General features: G+C 31.2%; 1 long non-coding RNA gene across 6 annotated transcripts in view; it reads left to right on the plus strand.

Moving 5' to 3' along the window:
• LOC121744355 overlaps positions 1-16,211 on the plus strand; it is a 29,952-nt gene extending 13,741 nt beyond the window's left edge. For all 6 annotated transcript variants that reach the window (XR_006038571.1, XR_006038572.1, XR_006038575.1 and 3 more), the window contains 2 exons: positions 13,918-13,995; positions 14,118-16,211. This is a non-coding gene — a long non-coding RNA (uncharacterized LOC121744355). The remainder of the gene's footprint in view (positions 1-13,917; positions 13,996-14,117) is intronic.
• Positions 16,212-24,819: the final 8,608 nt, after the last annotated feature.

Here is a 24,819-nt window from a genome sequence, read left to right on the forward strand (position 1 = left end):
GCGTGTATTTTCTGTATGCATGCCTAGTGCATGCATTTTCTGTAAGTAGTTTGTGTATTTTGTGTATAGTGTGTTTTTGTAGAATATGTACTGTGCGTATTTTTTGTGTGTAGATGTTTGTATTTTGAGTATAATGTGGCGTGTATTTTCTGTATGCATGCCTAGTGCATGCATTTTCTGTAAGTAGTTTGTGTATTTTGTGTATAGTGTGTATAGTGTGCGTATTTTGTTTATAGTTTGTTTTGTTTATTTGTTTTTATTTAGTTTGTGAAGTATATGTGTTTTGAGTATAGCGTGGGTATTGTGTGTAAACTATATGTATAAAGTCTACGTATATTATATATAGTGTGTAATGCATATTTTGTTTAGGATTTAGAGTAGTAAGTGTAGTGTGTGTATAGTGTGTGCACTGTAATTGTATATTGTGTGTGCGCAATGTGATTGTGTATAGTATGTGTAGTGTATGTGTTTTTTTGTGTGTTTTTTGTGTATAAATTTATTTGGTTTGTGTATAGTTGCAATGTTTTATAGTGTGTGTGTTTCATTTGTAATTTGTGGGAAGTGCTTGATTATGTTGTGTATATTGTGTATATTATGTGCAATGTAGTATATATTTTGTGTTGTGTGTATGAGTGTTTGGTGTATATTGTGTGTGCAGTGCATGTATTTTGTGTATAATCTGTCTCGTGTGCTATGTATCTCATATGTAAATGTTCTATATTTGTATACTGTGTATAATGTGTGTGTTTTGTGTTCAGTATATTAAGTCTGTTTGTTTAATTTATAGTGTGTTCAATGTGTATTTTGTGTTCATACATTGTGTATAGCGTTGTATTACGTGCAATGTATGTGTTGTGTGCGTATTATGTTTGTAGAGCATGTATTTTGTATATAGTGAGTATCCAATACGTATATTTTGTGTATACTGTGTTTATTGTGTGCGCCATATGTTTATTTTTGGTATGTGTTGTGTGCATATTTTGTTTATAGAGTCTGTGCATATTTTGTACTTTTTTTATAATGAAAGCAGTGTGTTACACATTCAGTATTGTGTGCAGTGCGTAATTTTTTTTTGCATGGCTAATGCGTGTATTTTGTGTATAGTGTATGTATATAGTGTGTATAATTTGTACTGTGTAGTGTATACTGTGTGTAGTGAGTCTGTTTTGTGTATAGTGTATTTAGTCCGTTTGTTTTGTTTATAATTTATGCAATGTGGATTGTGTGTATTTTTTGTGTTTATACTTTCTGAATAGTGTGTATTATGTGCAATTTATGCTGTGTGTATTATGTGTTGTGTGTATACTGTGTGTCTAATGCGTGTATTTTTTGTATAATGTGTTTTAAGTGTGTTATGCATATGCATTTTATAATATATGTATATTTGTGTATAGTGTGTTTTTGTTGAATATGTATTGTGCATATTTTTTGTGTGTAGTTGTTTGTATTTTGAGTATAATGTGGCGTGTATTTTCTGTATGCATGCCCAGTGCATGCATTTTCTGAAAGTAGTTTGTGTATTTTGTGTATAGTGTACGTATTTTGTTTATAGTTTGGTTATAGTGTGTGCTATGCGTATATTTTCTGTACGTGTGTATTTTGTGTAGTACGTCAGTGTGTGTTTTGTGTAATGTGTGTATTTTGTGCGTTGTCTGCTTTTTCTTGTAAAATGTCTAGGGCGTGTATAACGTGCTTATTTTGTGTATAGTATGTGTAGTGTATGTGTTTTTTGTGTGTGTTTTTTGTGTGTGTTTTTTGTGTATAAATTTATTTGGTTTGTGTATAGTTGCAATGTTTTATAGTGTGTGTGTTTCATTTGTAATTTGTGTGAAGTGCTTGATTATATTGTGTATATTATGTGCAATGTAGTATATATTTTGTGTTGTGTGTATGCGTGTTTGGTGTATATTGTGTGTGCAGTGCATGTATTTTGTGTATAATCTGTCTCGTGTGCTATGTGTCCCATATGTAAATGTTCTATATTTGTATACTTTGTGTATAATGTGTCTGTTTTATGTTCAGTATATTGAGTCCGTTTGTTTAATTTATAGTGTGTTCAATGTGTATTTTGTGTTCATACGTTGTGCATAGCGTTGTATTACGTGCAATGTATGTGTAGTGTGCGTATTATGTGTGTAGAACATGTATTTTGTATATAGTGAGTGTCCAATGCGTATATTTTGTGTATACTGTGTTTATTGTGTGTGCCATATGTTTATTTTTGGTATGTGTTGTGTGCATATGTTGTTTATAGAGTCTGTGCATATTTTGTACTTTTTTTATAATGAAAGCATATGTATTTTATAATATATGTATATTTGTGTATAGTGTGTTTTTGTTGAATATGTACTGTGCGTATTTTTTGTGGGTAGATGTTTGTATTTTGAGTATAATGTGGCATGTATTTTCTGTATGCATGCCTAGTGCATGCATTTTCTGTAAGTAGTTTGTGTATTTTGTGTATAGTGTGTATAGTGTGCGTATTTTGTGTATAGTTTGTATTGTTTGTTTGTTTTTTATAGTATGTGAAGTATATGTTTTTTGAGTATAGCGTGGGTATTGTGTGTAAACTATATGTATAAAGTCTGCGTATATTGTATATAGTGTGTAATGCATATTTTGTTTATACTTTCTGAATAGTGTGTATTTTGTGCAATTTATGCGGTGTGTATTATGAATTGTGTGTATACTGTGTGTCTAATCCGTGTATTTTTTGTATAATGTGTTTTAAGTGTGTAATGCATATGTATTTTATAATATATGTATATTTGTGTATCGTGTGTTTTTGTTGAATATGTACTGTGCGTATTTTTTGTGGGTAGATGTTTGTATTTTGAGTATAATGTGGCATGTATTTTTTGTATGCATGCCTAGTGCATGCATTTTCTGTAAGTTGTTTGTGTATTTTGTGTATAGTGTGTATAGTGTGCGTATTTTGTGTATAGTTTGTATTGTTTGTTTGTTTTTTATAGTATGTGAAGTATATGTGTTTTGAGTATAGCGTGGGTATTGTGTGTAAACTATATGTATAAAGTCTGCGTATATTGTATATAGTGTGTAATGCATATTTTGTTTAGGATTTAGAGTAGTAAGTGCAGTGTGTGTATAGTGTGTGCAATGTAATTGTATATTGTGTGTATATGTGCGTGTGCAATGTTCTTGTGTGTATATGGTGTATTTATATTTTGTGTATAGCGTGTGTACTATGTGTATATGCAGTTTGTTTTCCGTGTTATGTTATGTTATGTTATGTTATGTTATGTTATGTTATGTTATGTGTGTGTATTGTGCTTTTATTTTGTGTATGGCGTGTGTCTAGTGCGTGTATTTTTTTATAGTTTGGTTATAGTGTGTGCTATGCGAATATTTTCTGTACGTGTGTATTTTGTGTAGTACTTCAGTGTGTGTTTTGTGTAGTGTGTGTATTTTGTGTGTTGTCTGCTTTTTCTTGTAAAATGTCTAAGGCGTGTATAACGTGCCTATTTTGTGTATAGTATGTGTAGTGTATGTGTTTTTTGTGTATAAATTTATTTGGTTTGTGTATAGTTGCAATGTTTTATTGTGTGTGTTTCATTTGTAATTTGTGTGAAGTGCTTGATTATGTTGTGTATATTGTGTATATTATGTGCAATGTAGTATATATTTTGTGTTGTGTGTATGTGTGTTTGGTGTATATTGTGTGTGCAGTGCATGTATTTTGTGTATAATGTGTCTCGTGTGCTATGTATCTCATATGTAAATGTTCTATATTTGTATACTTTGTGTATAATGTGTGTGTTTTATGTTCAGTATATTGAGTCCGTTTATTTAATTTATAGTGTGTTCAATGTGTATTTTGTGTTCATACGTTGTGCATAGCGTTGTATTGCGTGCAATGTATGTCTAGTGTGCGTATTACGTGCAAAGTATGTATTGTGTGCGTATTATGTGTGTAGAACATGTATTTTGTATATAGTGAGTGTCCAATGCGTATATTTTGTGTATACTGTGTTTATTGTGTGTGCCATATGTTTATTTTTTGTATGTGTTGTGTGCATATTTTGTTTATAGAGTCTGTGCATATTTTGTACTTTTTTTATAATGAAAGCAGTGTGTTACACATTCAGTATTGTGTGCATTGCGTATTTTTTTTTTGCATGGTAAATGCGTGTATTTTGTGTATAGTGTATGTATATAGTGTGTATAATTTGTACTGTGTAGTGTATACTTTGTGTATACTTTGTGTAGTGAGTCTGTTTTGTGTATAGTGTATTTAGTCTGTTTGTTTTGTTTATAATTTATGCAATGTGTATTGTGTGTATTTTGTGTTTATACTTTCTGAATAGTGTGTATTTTGTGCAATTTATGCGGTGTGTGTATTTTGTGTTTATACTTTCTGAATAATGTGTATTGTGTGTATTGTGTGTATTATGAATTGTGTGTATACTGTGTGTCTAATCTGTGTATTTTTTGTATAATGTGTTTTAAGTGTGTAATGCATATGTATTTTATAATATATGTATATTTTTGTATAGTGTGTTTTTGTTGAATATGTACTGTGCGTATTTTTTGTGGGTAGATGTTTGTATTTTGAGTATAATGTGGCGTGTATTTTCTGTATGCATGCCTAGTGCATGCATTTTCTGTGAGTAGTTTGTGTATTTTGTGTATAGTGCGTATAGTGTGTGTATTTTGTGTATAGTTTGTATTTTTGTTTGTTTTTTATAGTATGTGAAGTATATGTGTTTTGAGTATAGCGTGGGTATTGTGTGTAAACTATATGTATAAAGTCTGCGTATATTGTATATAGTGTGTAATGCAAATTTTGTTTAGGATTTAGAGTAGTAAGTGCAGTGTGTGTATAGTGTGTGCAATGTAATTGTATATTGTGTGTATATGTGTGTGTGCAGTGTGATTGTGTGTATATGGTGTATTTATATTTTGTGTATAGAGTGTGTATTATGTGTGTATGCAGTTTGTTTTCCGTGTTATGTTATGTTATGTTATGTGTGTGTATTGTGCTTTTATTTTGTGTATGGCGTGTGTCTAGTGCGTGTATTTTTTTATAGTTTGGTTATAGTGTGTGCTATGCGTATATTTTCTGTACGTGTGTATTTTGTATAGTGCGTCAGTGTGTGTTTTGTGTAGTTTTTGTATTTTGTGTGTTGTCTGCTTTTTCTTGTAAAATGTCTAGGGCGTGTATAACGTGCCTATTTTGTGTATAGTATGTGTAGTGTATGTGTTTTTTGTGTATAAATTTATTTGGTTTGTGTATAGTTGCAATGTTTTATAGTGTGTGTGTTTCATTTGTAATTTGTGTGAAGTGCTTGATTATATTGTGTATATTGTGTATATTATGTAATGTAGTATATATTTTGTGTTGTGTGTATGTGTGTTTGGTGTATATTTTGTGTGCAGTGCATGTATTTTGTGTGTAATGTGTCTCGTGTGCTATGTGTCCCATATGTAAATGTTCTATATTTGTATACTTTGTGTATAATGTGTGTGTTTTATGTTCAGTATACTGAGTCCGTTTGTTTAATTTATAGTGTGTTCATACGTTGTGTATAGCGTTGTATTACGTGCAATGTATGTATTGTGTGCGTATTATGTGTGTAGAACATGTATTTTGTATATATTGAGTGTCCAATGCGTATATTTTGTGTATACTGTGTTTATTGTGTGTGCCATATGTTTATTTTTGGTATGTGTTGTGTGCATATTTTGTTTATAGAGTCTGTGCATATTTTGTACTTTTTTATAATGAAAGCAGTGTGTTACACATTCAGTATTGTGTGCAGTGCATATTTTTTTTGCATGGCTAATGCGTGTATTTTGTGTATAGTGTATGTATATAGTGTGTATAATTTGTACTGTGTAGTGTATACTTTGTGTAGTGAGTCTGTTTTGTGTATAGTGTATTTAGTCTGTTTGTTTTGTTTATAATTTATGCAATGTGTATTGTGTGTATTTTGTGTTTATACTTTCTGAATAGTGTGTATTTTGTGCAATTTATGCGGTGTGTATTATGAATTGTGTGTATATTGTGTGTCTAATCCGTGTATTTTTTGTATAATGTGTTTTAAGTGTGTTATGCATATGTATTTTATAATATATGTATATTATGTATAGTGTGTTTTTGTTGAATATGTACGGTGCGTATTTTTTGTGTAGATGTTTGTATTTTGAGTATAATGTGGCGTGTATTTTCTGTATGCATGCCTAGTGAATGCATTTTCTGTAAGTAGTTTGTGTATTTTGTGTGTAGTGTGTATAGTGTGCGTATTTTGTTTATAGTTTGTTTTGTTTGTTTGTTTTTTATAGTATGTGAAGTATATGTGTTTTGAGTATAGCGTGGGTATTGTGTGTAAACTATATGTATAAAGTCTGCGTATATTGTATATAGTGTGTAATGCAGATTTTGTTTAGGATTTAGAGTAGTAAGTGCAGTGTGTGTATAGTGTGTGCAATGTAATTGTATATTGTGTGTATGTGTGTGTGCAGTGTGATTGTGTGTATATGGTGTATTTATATTTTGTGTATAGAGTGTGTATTATGTGTGTATGCAGTTTGTTTTCCGTGTTATGTTATGTTATGTTATGTGTGTGTATTGTGCTTTTATTTTGTGTATGGCGTGTGTCTAGTGCGTGTATTTTTTTATAGTTTGGTTATAGTGTGTGCTATGCGTATATTTTCTGTACGTGTGTATTTTGTATAGTGCGTCAGTGTGTGTTTTGTGTAGTTTTTGTATTTTGTGTGTTGTCTGCTTTTTCTTGTAAAATGTCTAGGGCGTGTATAACGTGCCTATTTTGTGTATAGTATGTGTAGTGTATGTGTTTTTTGTGTGTTTTTTGTGTATAAATTTATTTGGTTTGTGTATAGTTGCAATGTTTTATAGTGTGTGTGTTTCATTTGTAATTTGTGTGAAGTGCTTGATTATATTGTGTATATTGTGTATATTATGTAATGTAGTATATATTTTGTGTTGTGTGTATGTGTGTTTGGTGTATATTTTGTGTGCAGTGCATGTATTTTGTGTGTAATGTGTCTCGTGTGCTATGTGTCCCATATGTAAATGTTCTATATTTGTATACTTTGTGTATAATGTGTGTGTTTTATGTTCAGTATACTGAGTCCGTTTGTTTAATTTATAGTGTGTTCATACGTTGTGTATAGCGTTGTATTACGTGCAATGTATGTATTGTGTGCGTATTATGTGTGTAGAACATGTATTTTGTATATATTGAGTGTCCAATGCGTATATTTTGTGTATACTGTGTTTATTGTGTGTGCCATATGTTTATTTTTGGTATGTGTTGTGTGCATATTTTGTTTATAGAGTCTGTGCATATTTTGTACTTTTTTATAATGAAAGCAGTGTGTTACACATTCAGTATTGTGTGCAGTGCGTATTTTTTTTTGCATGGCTAATGCGTGTATTTTGTGTATAGTGTATGTATATAGTGTGTATAATTTGTACTGTGTAGTGTATACTTTGTGTAGTGAGTCTGTTTTGTGTATAGTGTATTTAATCTGTTTGTTTTGTTTATAATTTATGCAATGTGTATTGTGTGTATTTTGTGTTTATACTTTCTGAATAGTGTGTATTTTGTGCAATTTATGCGGTGTGTATTATGAATTGTGTGTACATTGTGTGTCTAATCCGTGTATTTTTTGTATAATGTGTTTTAAGTGTGTTATGCATATGTATTTTATAATATATGTATATTATGTATAGTGTGTTTTTGTTGAATATGTACGGTGCGTATTTTTTGTGTAGATGTTTGTATTTTGAGTATAATGTGGCGTGTATTTTCTGTATGCATGCCTAGTGCATGCATTTTCTGTAAGTAGTTTGTGTATTTTGTGTATAGTGTGTATAGTGTGCGTATTTTGTTTATAGTTTGTTTTGTTTGTTTGTTTTTTATAGTATGTGAAGTATATGTGTTTTGAGTATAGCGTGGGTATTGTGTGTAAACTATATGTATAAAGTCTGCGTATATTGTATATAGTGTGTAATGCATATTTTGTTTAGGATTTAGAGTAGTAAGTGCAGTGTGTGTATAGTGTGTGCAATGTAATTGTATATTGTGTGTATATGTGTGTGTGCAGTGTGATTGTGTGTATATGGTGTATTTATATTTTGTGTATAGAGTGTGTATTATGTGTGTATGCAGTTTGTTTTCCGTGTTATGTTATGTTATGTTATGTGTGTGTATTGTGCTTTTATTTTGTGTATGGCGTGTGTCTAGTGCGTGTATTTTTTTATAGTTTGGTTATAGTGTGTGCTATGCGTATATTTCTGTACGTGTGTATTTTGTATAGTGCGTCAGTGTGTGTTTTGTGTAGTTTTTGTATTTTGTGTGTTGTCTGCTTTTTCTTGTAAAATGTCTAGGGCGTGTATAACGTGCCTATTTTGTGTATAGTATGTGTAGTGTATGTGTTTTTTGTGTGTTTTTTGTGTATAAATTTATTTGGTTTGTGTATAGTTGCAATGTTTTATAGTGTGTGTGTTTCATTTGTAATTTGTGTGAAGTGCTTGATTATATTGTGTATATTGTGTATATTATGTAATGTAGTATATATTTTGTGTTGTGTGTATGTGTGTTTGGTGTATATTTTGTGTGCAGTGCATGTATTTTGTGTGTAATGTGTCTCGTGTGCTATGTGTCCCATATGTAAATGTTCTATGTTTGTATACTTTGTGTATAATGTGTGTGTTTTATGTTCAGTATACTGAGTCCGTTTGTTTAATTTATAGTGTGTTCATACGTTGTGTATAGCGTTGTATTACGTGCAATGTATGTATTGTGTGCGTATTATGTGTGTAGAACATGTATTTTGTATATATTGAGTGTCCAATGCGTATATTTTGTGTATACTGTGTTTATTGTGTGTGCCATATGTTTATTTTTGGTATGTGTTGTGTGCATATTTTGTTTATAGAGTCTGTGCATATTTTGTACTTTTTTATAATGAAAGCAGTGTGTTACACATTCAGTATTGTGTGCAGTGCGTATTTTTTTTTGCATGGCTAATGCGTGTATTTTGTGTATAGTGTATGTATATAGTGTGTATAATTTGTACTGTGCAGTGTATACTTTGTGTAGTGAGTCTGTTTTGTGTATAGTGTATTTAGTCTGTTTGTTTTGTTTATAATTTATGCAATGTGTATTGTGTGTATTTTGTGTTTATACTTTCTGAATAGTGTGTATTTTGTGCAATTTATGCGGTGTGTATTATGAATTGTGTGTATATTGTGTGTCTAATCCGTGTATTTTTTGTATAATGTGTTTTAAGTGTGTTATGCATATGTATTTTATAATATATGTATATTATGTATAGTGTGTTTTTGTTGAATATGTACGGTGCGTATTTTTTGTGTAGATGTTTGTATTTTGAGTATAATGTGGCGTGTATTTTCTGTATGCATGCCTAGTGCATGCATTTTCTGTAAGTAGTTTGTGTATTTTGTGTATAGTGTGTATAGTGTGCGTATTTTGTTTATAGTTTGTTTTGTTTGTTTGTTTTTTATAGTATGTGAAGTATATGTGTTTTGAGTATAGCGTGGGTATTGTGTGTAAACTATATGTATAAAGTCTGCGTATATTGTATATAGTGTGTAATGCATATTTTGTTTAGGATTTAGAGTAGTAAGTGCAGTGTGTGTATAGTGTGTGCAATGTAATTGTATATTGTGTGTATATGTGTGTGTGCAGTGTGATTGTGTGTATATGGTGTATTTATATTTTGTGTATAGAGTGTGTATTATGTGTGTATGCAGTTTGTTTTCCGTGTTATGTTATGTTATGTTATGTGTGTGTATTGTGCTTTTATTTTGTGTATGGCGTGTGTCTAGTGCGTGTATTTTTTTATAGTTTGGTTATAGTGTGTGCTATGCGTATATTTTCTGTACGTGTGTATTTTGTATAGTGCGTCAGTGTGTGTTTTGTGTAGTTTTTGTATTTTGTGTGTTGTCTGCTTTTTCTTGTAAAATGTCTAGGGCGTGTATAACGTGCCTATTTTGTGTATAGTATGTGTAGTGTATGTGTTTTTTGTGTGTTTTTTGTGTATAAATTTATTTGGTTTGTGTATAGTTGCAATGTTTTATAGTGTGTGTGTTTCATTTGTAATTTGTGTGAAGTGCTTGATTATATTGTGTATATTGTGTATATTATGTAATGTAGTATATATTTTGTGTTGTGTGTATGTGTGTTTGGTGTATATTTTGTGTGCAGTGCATGTATTTTGTGTGTAATGTGTCTCGTGTGCTATGTGTCCCATATGTAAATGTTCTATATTTGTATACTTTGTGTATAATGTGTGTGTTTTATGTTCAGTATACTGAGTCCGTTTGTTTAATTTATAGTGTGTTCATACGTTGTGTATAGCGTTGTATTACGTGCAATGTATGTATTGTGTGCGTATTATGTGTGTAGAACATGTATTTTGTATATATTGAGTGTCCAATGCGTATATTTTGTGTATACTGTGTTTATTGTGTGTGCCATATGTTTATTTTTGGTATGTGTTGTGTGCATATTTTGTTTATAGAGTGTGTGCATATTTTGTACTTTTTATAATGAAAGCAGTGTGTTACACATTCAGTATTGTGTGCAGTGCGTATTTTTTTTTGCATGGCTAATGCGTGTATTTTGTGTATAGTGTATGTATATAGTGTGTATAATTTGTACTGTGCAGTGTATACTTTGTGTAGTGAGTCTGTTTTGTGTATAGTGTATTTAGTCTGTTTGTTTTGTTTATAATTTATGCAATGTGTATTGTGTGTATTTTGTGTTTATACTTTCTGAATAGTGTGTATTTTGTGCAATTTATGCGGTGTGTATTATGAATTGTGTGTATATTGTGTGTCTAATCCGTGTATTTTTTGTATAATGTGTTTTAAGTGTGTTATGCATATGTATTTTATAATATATGTATATTATGTATAGTGTGTTTTTGTTGAATATGTACGGTGCGTATTTTTTGTGTAGATGTTTGTATTTTGAGTATAATGTGGCGTGTATTTTCTGTATGCATGCCTAGTGCATGCATTTTCTGTAAGTAGTTTGTGTATTTTGTGTATAGTGTGTATAGTGTGCGTATTTTGTTTATAGTTTGTTTTGTTTGTTTGTTTTTTATAGTATGTGAAGTATATGTGTTTTGAGTATAGCGTGGGTATTGTGTGTAAACTATATGTATAAAGTCTGCGTATATTGTATATAGTGTGTAATGCATATTTTGTTTAGGATTTAGAGTAGTAAGTGCAGTGTGTGTATAGTGTGTGCAATGTAATTGTATATTGTGTGTATATGTGTGTGTGCAGTGTGATTGTGTGTATATGGTGTATTTATATTTTGTGTATAGAGTGTGTATTATGTGTGTATGCAGTTTGTTTTCCGTGTTATGTTATGTTATGTTATGTGTGTGTATTGTGCTTTTATTTTGTGTATGGCGTGTGTCTAGTGCGTGTATTTTTTTATAGTTTGGTTATAGTGTGTGCTATGCGTATATTTTCTGTACGTGTGTATTTTGTATAGTGCGTCAGTGTGTGTTTTGTGTAGTTTTTGTATTTTGTGTGTTGTCTGCTTTTTCTTGTAAAATGTCTAGGGCGTGTATAACGTGCCTATTTTGTGTATAGTATGTGTAGTGTATGTGTTTTTTGTGTGTTTTTTGTGTATAAATTTATTTGGTTTGTGTATAGTTGCAATGTTTTATAGTGTGTGTGTTTCATTTGTAATTTGTGTGAAGTGCTTGATTATATTGTGTATATTGTGTATATTATGTAATGTAGTATATATTTTGTGTTGTGTGTATGTGTGTTTGGTGTATATTTTGTGTGCAGTGCATGTATTTTGTGTGTAATGTGTCTCGTGTGCTATGTGTCCCATATGTAAATGTTCTATATTTGTATACTTTGTGTATAATGTGTGTGTTTTATGTTCAGTATACTGAGTCCGTTTGTTTAATTTATAGTGTGTTCATACGTTGTGTATAGCGTTGTATTACGTGCAATGTATGTATTGTGTGCGTATTATGTGTGTAGAACATGTATTTTGTATATATTGAGTGTCCAATGCGTATATTTTGTGTATACTGTGTTTATTGTGTGTGCCATATGTTTATTTTTGGTATGTGTTGTGTGCATATTTTGTTTATAGAGTCTGTGCATATTTTGTACTTTTTTATAATGAAAGCAGTGTGTTACACATTCAGTATTGTGTGCAGTGCGTATTTTTTTTTGCATGGCTAATGCGTGTATTTTGTGTATAGTGTATGTATATAGTGTGTATAATTTGTACTGTGCAGTGTATACTTTGTGTAGTGAGTCTGTTTTGTGTATAGTGTATTTAGTCTGTTTGTTTTGTTTATAATTTATGCAATGTGTATTGTGTGTATTTTGTGTTTATACTTTCTGAATAGTGTGTATTTTGTGCAATTTATGCGGTGTGTATTATGAATTGTGTGTATATTGTGTGTCTAATCCGTGTATTTTTTGTATAATGTGTTTTAAGTGTGTTATGCATATGTATTTTATAATATATGTATATTATGTATAGTGTGTTTTTGTTGAATATGTACGGTGCGTATTTTTTGTGTAGATGTTTGTATTTTGAGTATAATGTGGCGTGTATTTTCTGTATGCATGCCTAGTGCATGCATTTTCTGTAAGTAGTTTGTGTATTTTGTGTATAGTGTGTATAGTGTGCGTATTTTGTTTATAGTTTGTTTTGTTTGTTTGTTTTTTATAGTATGTGAAGTATATGTGTTTTGAGTATAGCGTGGGTATTGTGTGTAAACTATATGTATAAAGTCTGCGTATATTGTATATAGTGTGTAATGCATATTTTGTTTAGGATTTAGAGTAGTAAGTGCAGTGTGTGTATAGTGTGTGCAATGTAATTGTATATTGGGTGTATATGTGTGTGTGCAGTGTGATTGTGTGTATATGGTGTATTTATATTTTGTGTATAGAGTGTGTATTATGTGTGTATGCAGTTTGTTTTCCGTGTTATGTTATGTGTGTGTATTGTGCTTTTATTTTGTGTATGGCGTGTGTCTAGTGCGTGTATTTTTTTATAGTTTGGTTATAGTGTGTGCTATGCGTATATTTTCTGTACGTGTGTATTTTGTATAGTGCGTCAGTGTGTGTTTTGTGTAGTTTTTGTATTTTGTGTGTTGTCTGCTTTTTCTTGTAAAATGTCTGGGGCGTGTATAACGTGCCTATTTTGTGTATAGTATGTGTAGTGTATGTGTTTTTTGTGTGTGATTTTTGTGTATAAATTTATTTGGTTTGTGTATAGTTGCAATGTTTTATAGTGTGTGTGTTTCATTTGTAATTTGTGTGAAGTGTGTGATTATATTGTGTATATTGTGTATATTATGTGCAATGTAGTATGTATTTTGTGTTGTGTGTATGTGTGTTTGGTGTATATTGTGTGTGCAGTGCATGTATTTTGTGTATACTTTGTGTAGTGAGTCTGTTTTGTATATAGTGTATTTAGTCTGTTTGTTTTGTTTAGTTTCAATTAATCTTTCAATTAATCTTGAAATGATTTAGTCGTTTCATATTTCCCTTCTCTCCTCCCAATATTCGATAATTTCAATTAAATTTCCACAATTTTAGTCATTCCCTATAACTATTAATAGATATAATTACTTAGTTGTTTCCCTATGATATTATAGGTAAAGAAGCTAGAGAGAATAATTAGCGGTGAGAGTCTCTATTCTTCTTCCAAGAATTCAACGGCTATTTTATTTACTTCTCTTATTCTCCTATAAATATAGGTTAATAACTCTCTCCAAGTTCATCTCCTCATTCCTACTCTATCTCGTTCTCGAGTTCTATTCTGATAACTGCATTGCATGATTGATTTAATTGTTGTGAACCTGTGGTGTAACGTGGTGTCCAAACAATTCAATATTGGTTGTTCTCAGATCACTATTCGATTGTTATAGTGGAGGAAACGAGTGTATTGTCGTCGAGTTGCTAACCATGATCTTCACCATCTTTTGGTAAGATTTAGTTTTGTTTTGAATTAGTTGTTTTCAAAATAATACTTAGCTTATTGTTTATAATTGTTCTTTTCATTGTTTCTTCTTATTTTAATTAATCTTATTGTTAATATTTGTTGTAGAAGAGGAACGTGTCTATTGTTGCTGAATCATCGACCACGATCTTCACCATCTTATGTCGGTTAGATTTACTTTTATCGACCACGATCTTCACCATCTTATGTCGGTTAGATTTACTTTTATTATCAGTTAGTTGATTTTTTTTATTAGACCTTGGTTTGTTGTTTACAATTGTTGTTCCAAAATGAAAAGATTTTTGGAAAAACCTAGTAATTCATCTTTTAAAATACCACAACGACGTGAGCTTGTTTTGCCATCTTTAGAGTCAATGGTACAATTTGAAACATAGAAGAAGAGAAAGACGAACAAGAAGCAATTGCAGGATCTCAAACTTCTACTTATGCTAAAAAACCACCAATTAAGATCTAAGACTAGTAAGGTGTGGAATTATTTTGTTTTAAAGGATGATAAAGCAAAGTGCATGATATGCAAAAATGATTTCTCCTTTAAACTTAATAGTGGTACGGGTACTCTAACTAGACATCTAAATAATCAGCACAAAAATTAGGAGGATAATGACTTGTTAGACGATAGTCGATAACAAATTTTAGATGTTTCTAGTGGCACCGTTGCAAATCATGCTTATAAACAAGATGAGGTGAGGGCTGAATTGGCTAAATTGATTATAGGAGCTGAACTCCCCTTTAGTTTGGTTGAAAATCATTATTTGTCAAATTTTGTGAAAAAAGCTCAAGCTTCTTTTAGAAATGTTTCTCGAAACACTTGTTATAAAGATGGTTATAAACTGTGCGAAAATGAAATTATTGGTTTGAAAAATTTGTTTTCTAAATTAACTACGAAAATTTCATTAACTACGGACTTATGGCTTGGGAGACAAGGCTTGCACTATTTATGTGTTACGGCTCATTGGGTAAATGAAAATTTCATGTTAGAAAAAAATAATAGAATTTTCATCACTTGGGCATCCACATGATGGTCTATCTATATATCATGTCTTCTTTGAATTATTGGGAAATAAATGATAAGATCATGTCTATTACATTGGATAATGCTTCAAAAAATGGCAAAGCTATAGACTATTTCAAAAAAATTTGAAGCCAAGTTTTGATGCTAAATTTTTCCATATTCGTTGTGTCATATCTTACATCTTTGCGTATGTGATGGAGATTGTTTGCTTTATATTATATTATCATCGATTAGATTGCAAAAATATAGGAGGATGGTGAAAAATGCAAAAATGAAATTAAAACTTCCTTATATTGATTTAAAAACTAGATGGTCTTCAACTTATAAAATGCTGATGGAAGCAAAACCTTATTCTTCAATAATAATACGTTATTTGGAAGAAGAAAAAAATTCTAGTATTATTGCCATTAGTAAGAAGAATTGGGAGATTGTTGATATATTGATTCCTCTTTTGCAAACATTTAATAATATGACTAATATCATGTCCGGTTGTTACTATCCTACTTCTAATATTATGTTGCGTGATATGGTTAATATTGATAAATTATTTGATGAACATAGAAATATAGAAAATGTGAGAGAAATTATTGCAAAAATGGAGACTAAATGGAGAAATTATTATGAAAGTGTTCCTTTTAGTGCTATTTTTTCTTATTTTTTTATATCCAAGATGCAAAAAGGATGGTTGTGAAGTTTATCTTGAAGAATATTACTTATGTCTTGTGCTATTTTTCTTATATTTTAATATTTTACACATTTTGAATTTAGTATTACTAGTATTATTTACGTCTACACTTAAAAAATAAATAAAATATTGCTATATTAAATAAAATTCCCTAGGTTTACTAAAACCAAACTACAGCTTTGCACTGCTTCTTCTCAATCATAGTCTCTTCCAAACTTCTTCAATTTATCCTCTTTTTCAATTTTCTCATGAAGCTTTTTGTGTTTTCTTCTAATTCTCATCCTCATTTCTCTTCCATTGAGACGAAGCAGCCATAGCGTGGGGTGGAGTTGTTAGGATTGGTATACTCAAAAGCATATTTTCGAGCATTTTGCACGGATAGAATTGCTTGTATACAATAATTCTACAATCCACTTTTAACCCAAGACGAGAAGAAGTAATTTTATCGCATTGGTGTTTGCTTATGCATTTATAAGATGTTTTCAAACATTTAAATGTATAATAAGCAAACAAGTCTAATTCTTCTGCATAGTAGACTAGTCGTGAACGACGTTCACAGATCAGTCCTTTGTGGAAGAGAAATAGAATTTCACAACCTAGATAGGCTTTGGCTACCTATCGTGGAAGGTTGCAGTTTCGGTCCGCATGTTTCCTTTTTTATGAAATAAACGACAATGGTGTGGTATATCACTAAAGGATCAAACAGTTGAGATAAGTCTTTCTTGTTATTTACTGAAAGACGAGGTCTCGGTGATTGTTATTTCTTAATCATTGTTGGCATAATATTGAGCATACGATATTGATTAAGCACTACTTTGATTTATTAAATGGTGCGGATTTTTCACAATCCAAGAATCCTGATATCTTTGGTAGTGGTGATCAATGTCTAGAGGTGCTAGTATTGCAATGAATCGTGTGCTGGGTGAGTCCAGTTTGATAGTATCCTCAAGAGGTGTTTGAATAAGGTTTTTTTATTCAGAAACTCGATTGGTTGGAATTTATTCTAGAATAATAAATAAAGATTTTGAACTAGACAACTCTAGAAAAAAGATATTAATTAATTAAAGTCAAATAGCAGACTTAAATTAATTAATGGATATTTATATCTTAAACAGGGGAAATAATAAATTAAAGAGGTAAAACCCCATTACTCGTAATTTGGGATTGGACGGCCAATCAATATTATTATACTATAGTGGATGATAACAATATTCTGTCTGCCACCGATGACTGTTAGCCAAAGCCGGCTTCTCCCACCTCCGTCGAGCCCGCTCGCCGACGAAGTCTCTGACAGAGAAGGCGTCGCCTTCTTCTCTCCCTTTTTTTTTCGGCGTTGCTCCCTGATGGCTACCGTTCCCGGTGGCTGCATGTCCCTCCTCCGGCGAAAGCGCATCTCCTTCGCCGTCTCTTCGCGATGGCACTAAAGTTTTCGGAGAGCAGCGCTGCTGTACGCGCCGCCTCGGGCCCGCTATCGCTGCTGCCATCGGCCTCTCTTTAAGCTAAGTCACCCTTCCCCTATTCCCCTTTCACCATTTCGTGATTTATTCCGAACTTGAGTTATGGCAGCATTGATTCATTGTAGGGTTTTGACTAAGTTGTTTTCTCAAGTTGTGATCTTGTTGGGGAGAGTTTGCTCTAAATTTGCTTACCACTGGATGTTTATTGCTACTGGACTACTTGTGATGCTAATTTCCTCTACTGATTGTTGAGGCTAATTCTAAGTCCTCTTGAGTTGTTGTTCTCGATTGCCTACTGTGATTGTTCTACTGTGATGCAAGGGAGGGTGTTGAGGGAATTACCTTAGTTTGGATGGCTCCTTTGGTTTATGCGGCTGCCCTCCTTGCTCCTTCCTCTCTTGTTGCGCTTCTTGTGTCTTGTGAATATAGAGAGGTGTGAGGAAGGAGATGGTGGTGGGGCTGGTATTTATAGCCAAACTCCTTGGCATTTTGTGGCTAATTTGGGTTAAAGATTCTCTCTTCTTTTTGATTTTGGGCTTAAAGCTTCACTACTAAATTGGTGTAAGGCATTGGAGAGCTCCAATTTCTATTGAGGCTGCAATGTTGGCTTCCTTTTTGAGTTTTGTGATGCTGTCGTTCATTCCTTATTGGTGATAATTTTGGGGAAGGAAGATCCTTCTCTTGGCTGTTCCTTGAGCCTCGATAAGGGCTCTATCCCTCCATCTCTTTTCGGCTTGTGGCTTGGTTTGCTTACTCTGGGACAGTTTGGCTTTATCCCTAAATGGTGTAAGTTGAAAAGGGACAAAATGTGGCTATCCTCACAGCTGGAAACCGCAGCCCCTTGGCTGCCTATTTCTCCCCTTCCTTAAATGAGCTTGTGTCTCTTTTCTCCCTTCTAATGTAACAAAAATTTTGATACCCTTTTGGTGTAATATTGTAGGTACACTAGCTGCCTCCTTGGAGCTTTATGGAAGCAAGAATCGAGAGGGAGGAGTAAGGAGAATGGGAAAGGGTTCCCTTCTTGTAGCTACTTGGTTCCCATACTAATTTAGCCAACTCCTAGTCTTGCTTAATAGAGTTGGTAGGATGAAAAGTGTCATGTAGGTGTGAGTGTTGTCTCTTTCACTTATGTAATTATGTACTTATAGCATCTCCATTATCCATGTAATTGTATTTCCAAATTTTACTCTTAATAAAAGCATCTCTTACTTTTATCCTTGAATGCATTTCCTTGCAACTTTATTTCCAAGTGTTTCTTCGTCCAAATTTTTTTTATACGCCATAAATCCGTGCACGAAAACTCGGGGTGTTACAATTACAAATCATTAAACACTAATCCTCTCATGCTTACCAATTGTGCATTAATTTCTGTGTCATTGATACTATAAGTACTTCATTCTATAAAAAATAAATTAGTTTCATTGATAAGCAATGCAGTTTTAATCCAAGATAAATATAATTTCACTGAAATACTATTTATGTTGCATCTTCCAATAAAATTTTGATGGACAACTTTTTTTAGAAACCTATTCGACCACAATACCTAGGTAAAAGCAGTAAAGTTTTGACTTTAAATAAACAAACTTCCTCGCCAACTCTCACACACAAAGAAATCAAGATAAAAAACTTAATCATTACCACCTACGCCACTCAGCCTCTCAACCCCTCTCGAAACATCAAATAATTGAAGAAACTATAATTGTAACAGATTTCCAACAACACATTTAATTGTGATACCTGATAAAGTTTTACTCCTACGGACCCTTAAATTTGTCTCTTTTTACTATTTTTATAATCCGGTTGATTGGAATACAATTTTTTTTACCTAATTAAAGAGTACTATATGTACTGTCATGACTTTGATTAAATAATTAAATAAATATTATAGGAGTATAATATTTGCTATGTTGGCGATCACGTCAGGCCGTTTATTCTTTAGCCACACACCATTTTCTAAAATAAAATACGTCACTTTGTATTACTCCTATATTTGACATGTCATACAATTTCTCGAGGTTTCAGGAATTGGCGGCGGGATGTCCCATGAAAAAGGTAGACGAATTTTATCGAATTTGTCTTCTGTGTGCTGATATTCTTTGATTTCTTGTCAAGAATTTTCTATTTTTAAAGCAAAAAAGAAAATGATGGCCGTGAGGTTTATAACGGATTTATGAGAAATCATTGATTTTAATAAAGATATAATAAAATAAAAATATTGAGTAGAGAATGAATATAATAAAATGAAGGATAAAGTGGAAATAACGATATTTCCATTTTAGAAAACGTAATAATTAGAATAAGATATTAAAAATATGCACTATTGTTGAATAAAGGGAGTATATACTCATCCGTCCTATAAAATATGTGCAATTTCCATTTTCGTCCGTCCCATAAAAAAAAGTGTATATACTCCCTCCGTCCCATAAAAATTTATGCACTTTCCATTTTCTTTTGGCCAACAAAAATATGTGCATTCCATTTTTGGAAAGTTATCCCAATTATTACCTTCATACATCAACTTATTTAACTTTGTACCACTATTAAACACTACTAATAATATGGATCTCGCTATCCACTAACAGTACTTTAATTAACATTTTCTTCCTCTCTATTATTTTACCAATTTTGCATTAATTTCTGTGCCACATCAATTTGCTCATATTTGTATGGGATGGGGGAGTAACACTTTATTAGGTACTGATAATATGGAAACAAATGACAGTTTTGGTTAACAAAGCCTAAAATTAAGGTAATCTATGCGTGATGTTATTAGTCACTCATATGTGCACCTCCCAATTTAGTCCATCCCTTAAAAATATGGATAGTGAGGTTTATAACGGATTTATGTGCACTTCCCAATTTAGAAAATGAAGGCCGTGAGGTTTATAACGTATTTATGAGAAATCATTGATTTTAATAAAGATATATTAAAATAAAAATATTGAGTAGAGAATGAATATAATAAAATGAAGGATAAAGTGGAAATAACGATATTTCCATTTTAGAAAACGTAATAATTAGAATAAGATATTAAAAATATGCACTATTGTTGAATAAAGGGAGTATATACTCATCCGTCCTATAAAAATATGTGCAATTTCCATTTTCGTCCGTCCCATAAAAAAATGTATATACTCCCTCTGTCCCATAAAAATTTATGCACTTTCCATTTTCTTTTGGCCAACAAAAATATGTGCATTCCATTTTTGGAAATTATCCCAATTATTACCTTCATACATCAACTTTTTTAACTTTGTACCACTATTAAACACTACTAATAATATGGATCTCGCTATCCACTAACAGTACTTTAATTAACATTTTCTTCCTCTCTATTATTTTACCAATTTTGCATTAATTTCTGTGCCACATCAATTTGCTCATATTTGTATGGGATGGGGGAGTAACACTTTATTAGGTACTAATAATATGGAAATAAATGACAGTTTTGGTTAACAAAGCCTAAAATTAAGGTAATCTATGCATGATGTTATTAGTCACTCATATGTGCACTTCCCAATTTAGTGCATCCCTTAAAAATATGGATAGTTTCCTTTTATGGAAAGTTGTTCCTAACTCAATACCCATATATATCAATTTATTTACAACTTATACCACTATGACGCATCATTACAAATCATTAAACACTAATCCTCCCATGCTTACCAATTGTGCATTAATTTATGTGTTATAATTTCATTGATACTATAAGTACTTCATTCTTTAAAAAATAAATTAGTTTCATTGATAAACAATGCAGTTTTAATCCAAGATAAATATAATTTCATTGAAATACTATATATGTTGAATCTTCCAATAAAAGTTTGATGGACAACTTTTTTTAGAAACCTATTCGACCACAATACCTAGGTAAAAGCAGTAAAGTTTTGAACTTTAAATAAACAAACTTCCTCGTCAACTCCCACACACAAAGAAATCAAGATAAAAAACTTAACCATTACCACCTACGCCACTCAGCCTCTCAATCCCTCTCGAAACCTCAAATAATTGAAGAAACTATAATTGTAATAGATTTCCAACAACTCATTTAATTGTGACACCTGATAAAGTTTTGCTCCTACGGACCCTTAAATTTGTCACTTTTTACTATTTTTATAATTCGGTTGATTGGAATACAATTATTTTTTACCTAACTAAATAGTACTATATGTACGGTCAAGACTTTGATTAAATAATTAAATAAATATTATAGGAGTATAATATTTGCTATGTTGGCGATCACGTCAGGCCGTTTATTCTTTAGCCACACACCATTTTCTAAAATAAAATACGTCACTTTGTATTACTCCTATATTTGACATGTCATACAATTTCTCGAGGTTTCAGGAATTGGCTGCGGGATGTCCCACGAAAAAGGTAGATGAATTTTATCGAATTTGTCTTCTGTGTGTTGATATTCTTTGATTTCTTGTCAAGAATTTTCTATTTTTAAAGCAAAAAAGAAAATGAAGGCCGTGAGGTTTATAACGGATTTATGAGAAATCATTGATTTTAATAAAGATATATTAAAATAAAAATATTGATTAGAGAATGAATATAATAAAATGAAGGATAAAGTGGAAATAACGATATTTCCATTTTAGAAAACGTAATAATTAGAATAAGATATTAAAAATATGCACTATTGTTGAATAAAGGGAGTATATACTCATCCGTCCTATAAAATATTTGCAATTTCCATTTTCGTCCGTCCCATAAAAAAAAGTGTATATACTCCCTCCGTCCCATAAAAATTTATGCACTTTCCATTTTCTTTTGGCCAACAAAAATATGTGCATTCCATTTTTGGAAAGTTATCCCAATTATTACCTTCATACATCAACTTATTTAACTTTGTACCACTATTAAACACTACTAATAATATGGATCTCGCTATCCACTAACAGTACTTTAATTAACATTTTCTTCCTCTCTATTATTTTACCAATTTTGCATTAATTTCTGTGCCACGTCAATTTGCTCATATTTGTATGGGATGGGGGAGTAACACTTTATTAGGTACTGATAATATGGAAATAAATGACAGTTTTGGTTAACAAAGCCTAAAATTAAGGTAATCTATGCGTGATGTTATTAGTCACTCATATGTGCACCTCCCAATTTAGTCCATCCCTTAAAAATATGGATAGTGAGGTTTATAACGGATATATGTGCACTTCCCAATTTAGAAAATGAAGGCCGTGAGGTTTATAACGGATTTATGAGAAATCATTGATTTTAATAAATATATATTAAAATAAAAATATTAAGTAGAGAATGAATATAATAAAATGAAGGATAATGTGGAAATAACAATATTTCCATTTTAGAAAACGTAATAATTAGAATAAGATATTACAAATATGAACTATTGTTGAATAAAGGGAGTATATACTCATCCGTCCTATAAAATATGTGCAATTTCCATTTTCGTCCGTCCCATAAAAAAAGTGTATATACTCCCTCCGTCCCATAAAAATTTATGCACTTTCCATTTTCTTTTGGCCAACAAAAATATGTGCATTTTTCGAAAATTATCCCAATTATTACCTTCATACATCAACTTATTTAACTTTGTACCACTATTAAACACTACTAATAATATGGATCTCGCTATCCACTAACAGTACTTTAATTAACATTTTCTTCCTCTTAATTATTTTACCAATTTTGCATTAATTTCTGTGCCACATCAATTTGCTCATATTTGTATGGGATGGGGGAGTAACACTTTATTAGGTACTGATAATATGGAAATAAATGACAGTTTTGGTTAACAAAGCCTAAAATTAAGGTAATCTATGCGTGATGTTATTAGTCACTCATATGTGCACCTCCCAATTTAGTCCATCCCTTAAAAATATGGATAGTGAGGTTTATAACGGATTTATGTGCACTTCCCAATTTAGAAAATGAAGGCCGTGAGGTTTATAACGTATTTATGAGAAATCATTGATTTTAATAAAGATATATTAAAATAAAAATATTGAGTAGAGAATGAATATAATAAAATGAAGGATAAAGTGGAAATAACGATATTTCCATTTTAGAAAACGTAATAATTAGAATAAGATATTAAAAATATGCACTATTGTTGAATAAAGGGAGTATATACTCATCCGTCCTATAAAAATATGTGCAATTTCCATTTTCGTCCGTCCCATAAAAAAAGTGTATATACTCCCTCCGTCCCATAAAAATTTATGCACTTTCCATTTTCTTTTGGCCAACAAAAATATGTGCATTCCATTTTTGGAATGTTATCCCAATTATTACCTTCATACATCAACTTATTTAACTTTGTACCACTATTAAACACTACTAATAATATGGATCTTGCTATCCACTAACAATACTTTAATTAACATTTTCTTCCTCTCTATTATTTTACCAATTTTGCATTAATTTCTGTGCCACATCAATTTGCTCATATTTGTATGGGATGGGGAAGTAACACTTTATTAGGTACTGATAATATGGAAATAAATAACAGTTTTGGTTAACAAAGCCTAAAATTAAGGTAATCTATGCGTGATGTTATTAGTCGCTCATATGTGCACCTCCCAATTTAGTCCAACCCTTAAAAATATGGATAGTGAGGTTTATAACGGATTTATGTGCACTTCCCAATTTAGAAAATGAAGGCCGTGAGGTTTATAACGTATTTATGAGAAATCATTGATTTTAATAAAGATATATTAAAATAAAAATATTGAGTAGAGAATGAATATAATAAAATGAAGGATAAAGTGGAAATAATGATATTTCCATTTTAGAAAACGTAATAATTAGAATAAGATATTAAAAATATGCACTATTGTTGAATAAAGGGAGTATATACTCATCCGTCCTATAAAAATATGTGCAATTTCCATTTTCGTCCGTCCCATAAAAAAAGTGTATATACTCCCTCCGTCCCATAAAAATTTGTGCACTTTCCATTTTCTTTTGGCCAACAAAAATATGTGCATTCCATTTTTGGAAAGTTATCCCAATTATTACCTTCATACATCAACTTATTTAACTTTGTACCACTATTAAACACTACTAATAATATGGATCTCGCTATCCACTAACAATACTTTAATTAACATTTTCTTCCTCTCTATTGTTTTACCAATTTTGCATTAATTTCTGTGCCACATCAATTTGCTCATATTTGTATGGGATGGGGGAGTAACACTTTATTAGGTACTGATAATATGGAAATAAATGACAGTTTTGGTTAACAAAGCCTAAAATTAAGGTAATCTATGCGTGATGTTATTAGTCACTCATATGTGCACCTCCCAATTTAGTCCATCCCTTAAAAATATGGATAGTGAGGTTTATAACGGATATATGTGCACTTCCCAATTTAGAAAATGAAGGCCGTGAGGTTTATAACGGATTTATGAGAAATCATTGATTTTAATAAAGATATATTAAAATAAAAATATTGAGTAGACAATGAATATAATAAAATGAAGGATAAAGTGGAAATAACGATATTTCCATTTTAGAAAACGTAATAATTAGAATAAGATATTAAAAATATGCACTATTGTGAGTTTAATAAATTTACCAGTTATAATCAAATTGGAAAAGATAAGAGTTATCTTAGGATAAAATTTAGTCTAAGAAACGTTGGAATTC

The sequence above is a fragment of the Salvia splendens genome, chromosome 8, assembly GCF_004379255.2.
Source record: "Salvia splendens isolate huo1 chromosome 8, SspV2, whole genome shotgun sequence".
Lineage (NCBI taxonomy): Eukaryota > Viridiplantae > Streptophyta > Magnoliopsida > Lamiales > Lamiaceae > Salvia > Salvia splendens.